The 12,488-nt window shown below is 43.2% G+C and overlaps 1 protein-coding gene across 1 annotated transcript in view; it reads right to left on the bottom strand.

The window, feature by feature from the left end:
- cacna2d3a (calcium channel, voltage-dependent, alpha 2/delta subunit 3a) overlaps window positions 1-12,488 on the bottom strand; it is a 164,122-nt gene that overhangs the window by 149,885 nt on the left and 1,749 nt on the right. The window lies entirely within an intron of this gene.

The following is a 12,488-nucleotide window of genomic DNA, read 5'->3' as shown; positions in this document are numbered from 1 at the left end:
CCCGAATTTTTGAAACATGCTTAAAAATGATCGTAAGGTCGGGAGTCGCTGCTAACGTGCTCGGCTCGTTTCACATTTCCTCTCACACGGTGCGAGCCGAGACCATACGAGCATCCACGATGTCTACGGGATTTCTCCCGAGAGAAAAAAGATGTCTGCGAGTTTGTTCGACAGCAAAAATCGCATCGTGTACGCCCGCCTGAATAGCTAGTAGTGAGGAAATGTCAGGAATGGCCTTATTGCACAGGTGTCAGCCTATCACGGCCCCATGCTTGAGTTCACTGAGCTCCTGAGAGCGACCCATTCTTTCACTAATGTGTGTAGAAGCGTCTGCAGGCCGAGAGCTGGAGTTATACACCTGTGGACATGAAGAGATCCAACACCTGAACTCAGGGATCTGGAGGAGCGGCACAATACTTCTGCCAATATAGTTATTTGCACTAAGATGTGACTGAGATCAGTTTTTCATTTATTGTATGAAGATGTGTACAAACCTGTTAAAATGAACAGGGACGTGAAGGAAAAAATGAGTTTGATGGCAAAAGCTAGAAGTCAAAAAGGCTTCCTGAGCGCATCAGAGCTGTTCTGAGGCACCGGGAAACTGTAAAAGATGAGCTCTTTCCACCATATTAATCCCCAAATCAAAGATGCTTCAGGAGGTTTCAAAGACATCATCAGTGTGAATGTGCACCAGTCAACCATTAGAAAGAGACCCATTATCCATGGGTTAATGGTTGGCCATCATTTATTCAGCACACACGAACCACAGGACACCTGCGTACTTCATTCCCAAATTTGCCAGTTAGTCACAAGCTTGCACTGGAATCATGTGTCTTTTGCGTGTCTGGTTTGCATATCACAGCTATTCCTCACAAAGAACATTTCATCCCGTCCACAGAAGCTCATCCCAGGGACACTTGGCATTAAGACCCTCTAAAGGCAAGCATGACGAGGCAGAATACAGACTGCTGAAGAGGATTTTGTCCTTAAAGTGTCGTAGTGACACACAGTGTTCTGCATTCTGCTAAATAATTAACCGCACTGATTGCAATGGGGAATGTGCTATTCTCTGATAATAGATATCTGTGATATAAAGCCGTCGCAAACATTGTGTTCTTTGCACACAAGTAGTCCTGATACACAGTTAATGCACTCAACTCACACGCATGCAAACGACATTTGAAGAATTGTAAATCAAAGCAAATCTTGGTTTGAGTGGAAAGAAAGTTGCCTATTTTATATTACTTTTTAGGCATATGCAAAATCCTATTAATACAGATCAAAAATTTGATGACTATTGAGTCTCAGATTTTCTTTCTAAATCTATTTTAATTGTAAACAAAGAGATATTGGCTTCTACATACAGAAATACGTCAGAATATTAAGGATCATTAGCTCTTTAAGCCATTTTGACTACACAACTGGGTTTCCCAAAAATGATAACACATTATTCACTAATCTCCACGTCATCCCAAACCTGCATGCTGTGATTTTCTCAAGCACACAAACACACAGATGTGGGAAAGCTAGCTTCAGCTGAGGGGAAGATTATCAGTGGACAACGGCTTACATTAACGGACCAGTTTATAATATTGTATGTGGCTTTTTTTGGTGTTTTGGTCATTTTATGGAAAGAATTGTGAAAGGATTCTTCAAAAATGTCTACAGAGAAAATTACAGCATAAAATTAAGGCATGGGCGCGAGTTAAAATAAGAGAACTACATTTGAACAATTTCTCAGTTTTAGTTTTTCGAAGAACACACACACACTTATATGATGCGCATACAGTATATGAGCATTTTAAGCTGAATATTTATATTGATCAGGGCAGAAAATGGATCACTTCCTGTGATATACGCACACACACACACACACACACACACACACACACACACACACACACACACACACACACACACACACACACACACACACACTATTAATGCATCAGTTTCCCTTTGATTTAACCTTGAAACCTGAGATATTTCCAATACATGAACCATTTGAGCTTGAGCAGTGTAAGGTTTGTTGATGATGATGATGATGATGATGATGATGATGATGATGATGATGATGATGATGATGATGAATGAAACGGTTAAGTTTGAATACTTGCATAATAACAGCGTTTAATATAAACCATGCATTCATTCAGTGTAAAGAATGCTTGAGATAGAGAGGTGAGAGACAGGGCGAAGGGCAAAGACTGAACGACAGACAGATGAAATACATACACAAAAAAACATTAGACAAACAAAGAAATAACGCCGCGAAGCTTTGGGAGCTCGCACTGATGCTTTGGGAATGCCGCTGTGTGATTTGCGTCTGAAGCATGTTTGTCAACTAGTCCAATGGCGAGAGTGAACATCATGACCAGCAAAGCATAAGAGCACATCCGGAAACACCAGCGTTAGCTTCTGTGCCTCAACAAGCGCTCTGTCTGAAGTACCGTTGTGTTGTCTCTAGGGGTGTAACGATATATATCGCGATATAAAAATATGATGCTATGTATCGTTGATGGAAACGATATCATTCGCGATATATTGTTGTTTTATCCAAGGCTCAGCTGTAGTCGGCCTATTTATAAGGTATAATTCACCCAAACACAAATGAACAAACGAAGGCTACCACTAATGTAAACTGTCATCATGAACTCACCATCATGTCGTTTATTTTATTTATCTTCCAAACACAAATGAAGATTTTCTTTATGACACCTGAGGGATTTATGTGCCTCCGTTTTTAAAGTCCATACCTCTCAAACTTAAAAGATGCAAAGAATGTCATAAAGGCATGTTAAAATAACTAATGGAGTGTCTAATCCAAATCTTCTGAAGTCTTCAAGTCTTCTGAAGAGACACAATGGCTTTATGTGATGAATATATTTAACACGACGAGCATACTGTAGTAAACACGGACGTTCAGATGATTGCGTGACGTGCGAAAACAACAAGAGAGAGAGGAAATGCAGAATTAAAGTTCTTGGATGAGCTGAACGTTTACGGTTTGAGACTAGCGGTCATTGTGACGAGCTTTCTTGCGATCAGAGCTGTGACGGATTGCATTGATCATCTGAAGCGCACGCGCTGCCGGAACGGCTCTCCTTAGTGAAAGTGCAAATATTATTTAAAAAGCGACACTCCTCAAAGTCAAAGCCCAAACTAGGGATGTTAACCGATGACCGTTTGTCCGATGGTTGACCGTATCAACGTTACCCGATCAAAGTTGTCGGTTAAAAAAAAGAAAGATCTAAATTAGGCTATTATAGACAGTGGACTAAACACTACAGTTAGCCGTCTCATTACGAAATCTTTTTGTGTGAAGTGAAGAAATCCCTCACACTCAATTTTTCACGTTGCCTGTTTGTACTTAATAAACCAATAAAAACCATTGGCGCGAGGTCGCAGCGTTTGGGTTTGTGTTACACGGATAATAACTTGCAATCCCAGCAACCTAGGGGCGTGGTAGGAAGGCTAGGTAGCACCAAAGAGTCCTTCTACAACAGGACATATAGACTAAACATCCGTACTGAAACCAGTTAGCAAGCAATCTAAAAAAAAAACAACCCCAATGATTACAAATCTATACAACAAAAATCACCCCAGAAAACATGAGGAATAAATAAAGAAAAAGAAAATACTCCTTACTTTGCCTGAGTGTAAAACCCAGTCAGGACTCAAAGCAGTTTGTGAAAGCTCCAGCCGGGTTTAACCAGACTCTCCGTTATAAAGGACGAAACAGGAAAACACTAAAGAAGTCCCAATCAGAAACAAGATTATTTCTCTCACCCCATTGGCAGATTATTTATCTTATTTTAAGCAAAAACTCTCTTCATTTTGAGTTATTTTTCCCCAAAACAAGACAATTACTTTTGCTTGTCTAGTAAATACTTCTTATTTCAAGAATGTTTAGATGTTTGGACTAGAAACAAGACAAAAATACTGAGTAAGAAGAGCATTGTTTGCAGTGTAAACACTGAACAGCTCATGGTCTGCGGTGTGAATCGCGTGTGCCGCCCACTCCGCGTTGACGTAATTTTTGCGTCGTATAAACTTATTGACATTTAATTTATTTGAGTGTTTTCCAATGGCGGTTTCTGCCTTTATCACTGAGAGGACTATAATCAGAGGAAGGTTAAAGGGGCGGTGAAATGCTGTTTCCTGCATACTGACCTTTCCTCTGTTAAAGACTTGGATTCCCATCCTAAACATAGACAAAGTTTCAAAAACTAATGTTGGACGTTTGATGGAGTATTTCTGTGTCAAAAATACTCCTTCCGGTTTCTCACAAGTTTGGGAGAGTTTTTTTCGAGTATGGGTCGGCTTGACGTTAATAGAGCGGAAGGTCCTTGTATGGGCCGTACGGGCTCTTCTCCCGGTAGGGTGCGCGCGCGCGTGACTAGAGCGAGAGAGGAAACGCACGCCCATACACACTCTCAGCTGCAGATCCAGTCGTCCGTGAACACTTCTGTCGTTATAGTCCGCGCCGCGCTCCACTTTATTCCTCTGGGTGACGTCGAGCGACTTCAGCGCTTCAGCACAGCATTCTGGGAAGGCAGCGCTGCATCTGAACCGATTTGAACGCAGAAATGACGAGAAGCTTCACAACATCGCTTCAGTCGCGTCGCAAAGTGGATCTCCACGGTCACTGCTGTCAGGACTTCACCAAATCATACCAAAGAAGTGTGTTTCTGACGGAGCGGTCCCAGCGATAAAGGTTCGGTCCTGCTGTGGAAGCAGCCGGTGAGTTAAACTGCTTCAGATGTCTGTGCTGTCGGCTATCGTCGCGTGAGTAAACATCAGTAAACGACACGATCGCGTGCTTCGTCAGTCAAATGCGCTAACGGACTCCATTGCTGTTCTCTGTATAACGTTACACTAGTCTGACGTGCTAAACCGTTCTGCTACTGCTAAGGTTTAGTCGCATACAATAGTCCAACCCTTATATCGTGATGCAGTTGTCAGCCATAGCGCCCAGTCCTAACTGCTTTTAAAAGGGAACTAACCTGAACAAACAATCATATTTGTATTAACACAAACAAAGATTACTAAATGCTTTAAAAAATGTGTTAGTTCATGTTAGCAAATGTAAAGTGTTACCAAAAGAGCTGTCATTTAATTTTATTTTATGTACTACATTAAAAAAGAAAAAAAAATGGTATAATTTGTGTAAAGAACATGAAGTGCTGTGCTTGTTTTTAAGCAGTTTCTGCTCCAGGCCTGATATTTGACATTACTCCACAAGCCTCTGATGTTTGGCTATCGCCTACCCTGAGCCACTCTGAAGCACTTTTGGTCTGATGAGGTCACACACACACACACACACACACACACACACACAATAAGCAGTGTGTGAGCCGCAGGACACACTTACACCAGTTCATTCGCATTACTCTACTTTACATTCTCAGACTGCTCCATGCACATTTCTTCCTCTGGGCTTCCTGTCATCCGTCTCTTTTCTTTCTTCTCTTCTGTTGCCCTCTGCTCGGTTATTTTCTCCTCTCTGCTTTTCTGTCTGTTCATCAGGCATGTTCTCTTTCTTCATTTTAACCCGTCACACAGATAATCTGCCCCTCGGGCTCCATCCTCTTTGGTTCAGAAGCATGCGAGCACACACACACACACACACACACACACGTTTGTTTTTATGAAATGTGGGTACATTCCATAGGCGTAAGGGTTTTATACTGTACAAACCAGTATTTTCTATTCCCTTGCACTGCCCCTGCACAACACACACACACACATGCCACTATGCCATTAAACCTACCCATCTCACACACACACACACACACATGCCACTATGCCACTAAACCTACCCATCTCACACACACACACACACACACACACACACACACACACACTGCCCCTGCCCCTAAACCTAGCCATCAATCAATCAATCAATCAATCAATCAATCAATCAATCAATCAGCTTTATTTATATCGCTCTTTTTGTGTCAGAGCAGCTTCAGTGTTAAACAGGACAATACTGCAGCAGAATTAGATTTGGCTGTACAGTCGTTCTGGAGTAAACAGTGATGTTATCAGCTTATTTTAATTTATCATAGACAGACAATGTTGGCAGATCAGTATTATAGTTTATAGAATTAAATAAGACATAAATAATTTTTTTTTGTATGTTTGGTAAATGGTAAATGGACTGCATTTATATAGCGCTTTTATCCAAAGCGCTTTACATTTTTGCCTCACATTCACCCATTCATACACCGACGGCGGTGTCAGCCATGTAAGGCGCCATCCAGCTCGTCGGGAGCAGCTGGGGTTAGGTGTCTTGCTCATGGACACTTCGACACTTGGTCAGGTGGAACCGGGGATTGAACCACCAACCTTCTGGTTTGTAGACAAGCTACATGAACCACTGAGCCACTGCCGCCATGTTTAGTTGAATAAATTGGATCATAATTTTAGTGTCCCCAACTGAGCAAGCCAAGCCAAGCCAAAGACACACACACACACACACACACACACACACACACACAAACACACACACACACACACACACACACACACACACACACACACACACACACACACACACACACACACACACACACACACACACACTGCCCCTAAACCTGCCCATCACAGGAAACATTCTGCAGTTTTACTTTCTCATAAAAACTCCTCCTGTGTGATTTATAAGCCTTTTGTAAAGTGGGGCCATGGGTAATGTCCTCATATTTCACCCTCTCCTGTAATACCTGTGTCATACCCATGGCATTATACACATTTGGGTCCTCATATGTCACAAAAACATGCCCACACACACACACACACACACACACACACCAAACACCACAAACATCCACTGTCAATGTATTTTCCTTTAATATTGAAACGGTTTGATCTCCCGCCAGCCCAATGGTGACCAAAGAATAATCACTCGTAAGCATCCATCCGATCCATTACAGAACCGTTGTACACTCTTAAACTTATGGTCTACTCGTATGCTTTTGGCGAAAGATTTGAACACACACAAGTTTTACATTTTAAAGCTGCGAAATTAATGAGTAAATGTAAGTACAAATTTAAGTAGATCTGAAACACTACATTTGGTACTTTGACAAAGAAATACGAGTAAACCCAACACGTTAAGAATATTTACACAGAATATTTGCGCAAGCCCATTTTTATTAGTAATGTGAAATTATTTAATTTGAATTCACTAAAATAGCAGCTGACTTTACCCAGCTAACGGGAAACGCTTTTTCAAGGTTCTCTCAGCGTTATGAACAAACGCTCTACAAGAACAGAACGTTTGCTCTGTCATCTGGTCTTTAATAATGTTCTAAAAACATTAGCACAAAAAAAATGTTTATACGTTTTTTTCGGAAACATTTTAGTTGGACATTCATCAAACACGTTTTAAAGGTTGCAACTAAATGTTTATCACTTTTAGCAGTGTTTTATGTAACTTCAAAGGGTTTCCTGTAAAATTACACCAAGATTGTGTGTTTAGAGACCACTGTGTGTGTGTATGGGGAGCTTTTCAGTTTGGGGTGCCCGAATCCAGGCGAAAATAATCCCAGAGTAATTAGATGTAAATAAGTTACTTTTCGTGAACGCGATGCATATCTCCAGAAAGTAGGGACTCTGAGCTTTAATGGCTCCACATTTGAGGTCCGAGTTCCTCCACAGACATTTAACATTTAAAGGATATACATGACGACGACATTCTGGACCCTGATCAGGATCCGTGGAGTTTAAGAGGATAAACATTCAGAAATAACATTACAATAATGTTTGCAATATGACAAAAGGGAATGTTCCCTTAACGTTCATATAACCAACTATGCAATTTAAGAATACATGTTAGGAAAACGTCTCGGGGTATTTGTATAACCCTTGTTCCCTGAGAGGGAACTTCGCACTGCGTCGAAACAACGAATTTGGGGATGCTCCCTAAGCATCAGCACATCGGAAGTATGAATGAAGCTAGTCCAATCCTGAATCCATGACGTAGATGTGAGGGCATACCCGGAAGCTATAAAGGGGAGCCCGGCCTATTGTAGCGTCAGTTATCGAGATGAAGCAAGTGCTCTCAGGCGATATGCGGTGTGGCGACGAGACGCAGTGCTCGTTCCCTCTCAGGGAACAAGGGTTATATACATAACCCGAGACGTTCCCTATATCATGGGAACTTCACACTGCATCTGAACGACGAATTTGGGGATCGAGTACCCACTAGGCCACACCAAGGGTACGCCTGCCCCATTGTGAAGCTGGAGACCAGGCACAATTAGGACTGCCGCCGGGTGTCGCAGGGAGGTGTAAGCTGTAAAATCTTATAAAAGTGTGCTAAGTAGCCCAACCGGCCGCTTCGCAGATGTCCTGCATCGGGACTCCGGAGAGAAGGGCCACCGAGGAGGCCATGGCCCTGGTAGAATGGGCTCTCAAGGCTATAGGTGAAGGCTGATTGTGCACCTGATATGCCGAGGCTATAGCCTGCACAATCCAATTACTAATAGTAGGGGTAGATGCAGGCAACCCTTTCTTAGCCGAACCAAAACACACTAACAACTGGTCAGATTTCCTCCACTGAGCTGACCTCTCTAAATATATCCTCAGGGCCCTAACCAGGCACAAGAGGAAAAGTCTCCCTTCTTCCGCCGTCACATGAGGCGGAGGATGGAAAGCCTGTAACACTAAAGACCTGACCACATTTGAGGGCACCTTAGGCACATAGCCTGGCCTAGTGTGCAGGATGGCTTTTACTCCTCCAGGGGCAAACTCTAGGCAGGTCGGCGTAACTGCCAAGGCCTGAAGGTCCCCCACTCTCCTCAGAGATTTAATAGCTAGAGGAAATGCCACTTTAAGGGTCAGATATTTAGGTTCAATAGATTCCAGTGTTTCGAAGGGGGCCTCAGCATACCCTACGAGGACCTCCGCCAGGGGTGGGAATCCTGGTACATGCCACAGGCCTCATCCTCCTAGCCCCACGGAGGAAACGTACAACCAACTGGTGCCTACCCAAAGGTCCATCACTTAAAGGAGTGTGGAAAGCCCCAATGGCAGCCACGTACACCTTGAGTGTAGACGGGGTAAGCCCTGCAGAGAAGCTCCTCATTGACAGGTGGATGAATTGGCGACACAATATCTTCACCACCCGCCTCGATGTTGAACTCGTCCGGTTCCTCAGAGCCAGAGAGCACGAGCATCGGACCGCCCACCCCGGGGGAAGAAGCCGCAGCGCGGGCTTCCACGTGGGGAGGGAGATCATCTGAACTGTCAGCGGATGATTGAGAAAGTGCCTCGGCAGTCTCAATCTCCGCTGACAAATCCAGCTGTGAACCCCATGATCTGTGACGCCGAGCCACCTCTCGAAGCACTTTGAGCGTCAGCTTCTCACAATGCTCATAAGCGCGTGAGACCCGTGCAGGCAGCCAATGAACTTGACGACAGTTTGGGAGGCAACACCAGGCAGGGCGATGGTGAAACAATCCAGGCAGGAACCTGAGGATTGATGTTCTCACAGAATCAGCTCCCGTCTAAGCTGACAGGCAGTGGAGACAGCGGCCAGGGAAAAACTTAGGATAGAAAACAACACCAAGAAAAATAAACCATAAGGCTAGGGAAAACTAAAGCCTGGAGAAAACGAGCAAAATAAAGTCAGAAACTTCACTAGACTCAAAAATTCAGGAACAAAGAAAAAACTGAAAATAAATCCAAAGCTAGAAAAACAGGAGACACTAAATCTAGAACTGACTTGACACTGAGCTAGACACTTGCACGCACAAACAAACGCACACAAATGCAACGAACCAGCAAAGACATGAGGGAAGGTAGCACAATATAAAGGGACCAGAGCACATGAGGAACAGGTGAGCACAATTAGTGAAACGAGGACTAGACCAGACTAAACAAGGGGGCGTGGTAACAGCAAACAAGGAGGCAGGACAAGAGGAACACATGACAAACACAGAGAGAGACAGATCCAAGTACTAAAGCCTAGTTCACACTGCCCGATTTTTGCCCCGATTTTGAGTCGCCGACAGGTTTTGTGAAATCGCCGACAAATGCCCGAGATCACAGGCAAATCGGTGCTTGTGCACGCGAGTGACAATCACACAGTGTGAATTATCAAAGACGCGATCAGAGAGAATTCAAACTCCTGCTGTGTGAACAGCGTTCTGACTGAAAATGACACCGACAGCCAATGAGAGAGTGAGATACAGGGCAGCAGGAGGTTCAGGGAGGAGTTATAGAGCAGAATATCAGTATTTTAATAGATAGATTTACAGTTCTATCAAACAGAAACAAAGGGCAAACATTTGCACATCCAGCCGCAGCTGCAGCACATTACAAAATTGTTTATTTACCTCAAACTGTCTTTGCAGAACACAATCCTGGCTCCCTCTGTCTCTCCAACAATTTCTTCCGCCATAATCTTTTTTCTTTTTCTCCACAAATCAGCGCACATACAGATTGAAGCAAACGTTGTGTAGTTTATCATTTTTAATAACAATTCAAAGTCTCGCGCGAGAACTCCGATCTGACGCACGTGTGATCTCGCGTTGTTTACTTGTCACATCGCACGTGTGTTTGGGAAGCGTAGTTTGCGCACCGGAGAGAGAGAGAGTTGTCGGCGATTCTTCCTCTTGTTCAGTCATGCAGTGTGAACTCCTCTGTCGTCAAACCATCGGTCAGTGTGAACACAGCAGAGACTGAATGATACCCCAGATAGTGATGCAGTGTGAAAAGAGCAGTGACCCGACGAGTTTGAAAATCGTGCAGTCTGAACTAGGCTTAAGACAACACAAACATAGAAACATCAAACAAAGACAAAACAGACAGAGCTGCCAGGGCAGAACCCTGACACACCCAACATGAAACGGGGGGCATGGAGGCACACATCGTCTGAACTCGCTACTTTTGGTCGCCATACTGATATAAATATATATATATATAGTGGACAAACAACAATAAATAGACAATTTCACACAGAGCGTTATGCTGAAGAGCGATAACTGGCGCTACAATACGCCGGGCTCCCCTTTATAGCTTCTGGGTATGCCGACACATCCACGTCATGACGCAACACCAATCAGGATTGGACGAGTTTCATTCATACTTCAGATGCGCTGATGCGTTTCGACGCAGTGCGAAGTTCCCTCGATATAGGGAACTAGAACAAATCCCTGCCAATGGGGTCCGAAAACTAACAATTCAAAGGGAAAAGATTTTATTTTTGGCAGATGGATAAATTTAGCAGAAAATAAGACTTTTGCTAATTTTTCGGGTAAATGTATCGTAATCTTTCATTTTTAGATAGTTTTACTGAAAAACAAGACAAAAATAGGTCGTCTGTTTTAGGTCGGCATACAGCAGAGAATAGACTGGGCACACGACTGCTACTTATGGGATTTGCTTGATGTTAAAAAGAGTTATTAAACACAATATGCAAATAAACAACTCCTAGCAGTCTTGTGCTGTCTGACACACACACACGGAAACGTGCCCACAACGTGTGATCCCTTCAGTTCTGTTTCGTGTCGTTACACACTCAAACTACCGAATACACACTTATTTGTTTTACGTACATTTTAGCTAAAACACTGCTGGTCACTTTCAGAAGTTGAAGCGATGCGTTCTTTTCCCAGAGAGAATGTGAAACACAAATCGTATCATTTTCAGTTTTTATTTTATTTTTATAAAATATTATTTAAAGGTGTGTTTGCATGTGATTTGACTTGTGTAACTTTAGTTAGTGTGTAATGTCGCTGCGATTTGACTTGTGTAACTTTAGTTAGTGTGTAATGTCGCTGCTTGAGCATTAACAGTCTCTGCAAAGTTCCAGCGCTGAACGTTCACTGCAAACGGAGATATTGTCTTTTAAAGTTACGGCAGTTTATTGCCTACAAAAATGGCCGGTTTGGACTACAACGAGCTTCTTCCTGGTTGGTGACATCATAAACCCTCGCTAGTCTCCGCAGATGTGACTTCTGCCTGTAATGGGAAGGGGCGTGGCCTTAACCTGTGCTTGACACTTCAGCCAATAAAAATACAGGAAACTACATTTGGCCATCTGACCAATCTAAGGCCATTGTGTTTTTCAGAGGGAGGGGCTTCAGAGAAGCAGGAAGCAGACGAGCCGCTCAGAGCACAGACAGCGGTGTGGAATAAAGGGAGGATAGAAGAAAAATACAGCGTTTAAAAATAAAGAAGAAGTATTAAGAAGTTATACTGCGCCCCATAAACACAACCAAGCCTAGAAAAAAACACAGAACCACCGCTTTAAATAGATTTTACACAGTAATAGCAATATCGTATGGTATATTGAATATCGCATTATTTAACAAGGTATTGCATATCACATGTTTCTTCAGTATTGCACAGCCACTGAAGTACTCAGCTCTATATTTCCCAGAATGGCAGGCCTGACCTCACTGTGAAGAAGAGCAGAGCAACACAACCCAAAGCAGGGCGGCTCGTGGGTGGTTTAATTAGCGTAGATTGTGTGTGAG

This window comes from Pseudorasbora parva, chromosome 13 (assembly GCF_024679245.1).
Source record: "Pseudorasbora parva isolate DD20220531a chromosome 13, ASM2467924v1, whole genome shotgun sequence".
Taxonomy (NCBI): domain Eukaryota; kingdom Metazoa; phylum Chordata; class Actinopteri; order Cypriniformes; family Gobionidae; genus Pseudorasbora; species Pseudorasbora parva.
This window is presented reverse-complemented; position numbering and strand designations above follow the sequence as displayed.